Below are 1692 nucleotides of genomic sequence, written 5' to 3'. Positions count from 1 at the left end.
TTTTTTCTTTAAAATTAATCATGTTTGTTATATATTTTTTTATGGAAATCACGTAAAGCTGTCAGAAACATGATAATGATAATTGAGATGATAACTGAACTCACGAAGAAACACGATGAAGATTTCTGTTTGATCTAGCTGTGATGTTTTTGCACTAGTGGTCGACCGATATATCGCCATGGCCGAATTTTCAAATATCGGCATTGGCCGATAAGTTTTTCTGTTTGGCCGATGTGTTCGAAGCGGGACTTTTATTTTGACGGCACGTCAGACTTTTATTTTGACGGTGCCGAGAACGGCTGCAGCAGCGCCTGAGCACACAGTGCTCACATTCTCCCTCTTGTTCGCTGTGGCGTTAACAGTTCTGTCTAATACGGATTATATAATACGTCTATCTAATAATCAGATAGAACGGTTCAACAAAGGAATTAAAATGTATACAAAAAGTATTATAACGATTGCTTTTATATTATTAGTAATACACTTCTTATGAAGTGTGCATGTGTATCCTGCATGATCGCGTGTGCTCTGCGTGACGGTCGGTCCGTGTGAACTGAATGCTGACAGGAGGAGAGTTCAGCTTCACTGAAGACATGCGATCGACAAACTTTAAATTCATGATTTTAAATTATGCTGCGCTTTATGCATTTGCCCACTGCCATATTCATGTCATTTTCACTGTGTGCTGTATGTAAAATGAGTGTTACCTTGGCTTTATTTGAAAAATATGATTCCCAATGCACACAAACTTCCCAGAATACTGTGTCCCCTGTTGGTTATAGTGCTTGCTTCCTTTTTAATTATATTTTTATTAAATATTTATTTGTGAAAAATACTTTGTCTTCTAGAGTATAAGTATGATTATTTAACACACTTATTTTTTTTAATCCATTTTCAAATGATTTCAAATTTCTTAAATATTAATTAAAATAAATCAAATTATATCAGCCACCCTGCTTCCCAAGATGTCTGCATCGGCTGTCAAAAAAACCATATCGGTCGTCCACTAGTCATATGACCCCTTTAAGCTTGTGTGCATGTATGAGTATCTATGCGAGTGTGTATGTTTGTGTGTTTGAGTGTGTGTGTTGTGGAATGGTTTAATAATTAGTGTGTAAGTGTGTGTGTGTGTGTGTGTTTGAGTGTGTGTTGTGGAATGGTTTAATAATTAGTGTGTAAGTGTGTGTGTGTGTGTGTGTTTGAGTGTGTGTTGTGGAATGGTTTAATAATTAGTGTGTAAGTGTGTGTGTGTGTGTGTGTTTGAGTGTGTGTTGTGGAATGGTTTAATAATTAGTGTGTAAGTGTGTGTGTGTGTGTGTGTTTGAGTGTGTGTTGTGGAATGGTTTAATAATTTGTGTGTGTGTGTGTGTGTGTGTGCGCGTTTGAGTGTGTGTGTGTTGTGGAATGGTTTAATAATTAGTGTGTGTGTTTGAGTGTGTGTTGTGGAATGGTTTAATAATTTGTGTGTGTGTGTGTGTGTGTGTGCGTGTTTGAGTGTGTGTGTGTGCGTGTGCGTGTGTGTGTGTGTGTGTGTTTCAGACTCACCAGTCTGTCGATGACGTTCTGGATGGTTCTGTACCATTCTCTGATGAGCGATTCTGTCTCTGACTGCAGCAAAAACTCATTTCCCGTAACCGTCCTCAGCTACACACACACACACAGAGACACACACACACACACACACACAAAGAG

The sequence above is a fragment of the Sinocyclocheilus anshuiensis genome, unplaced genomic scaffold, assembly GCF_001515605.1.
Source record: "Sinocyclocheilus anshuiensis isolate Anshui unplaced genomic scaffold, SAMN03320099.WGS_v1.1 scaffold1050, whole genome shotgun sequence".
NCBI lineage: Eukaryota > Metazoa > Chordata > Actinopteri > Cypriniformes > Cyprinidae > Sinocyclocheilus > Sinocyclocheilus anshuiensis.
The sequence above is the reverse complement of the archived record's forward strand: the minus strand, read 5'-3'. Positions refer to the sequence as shown.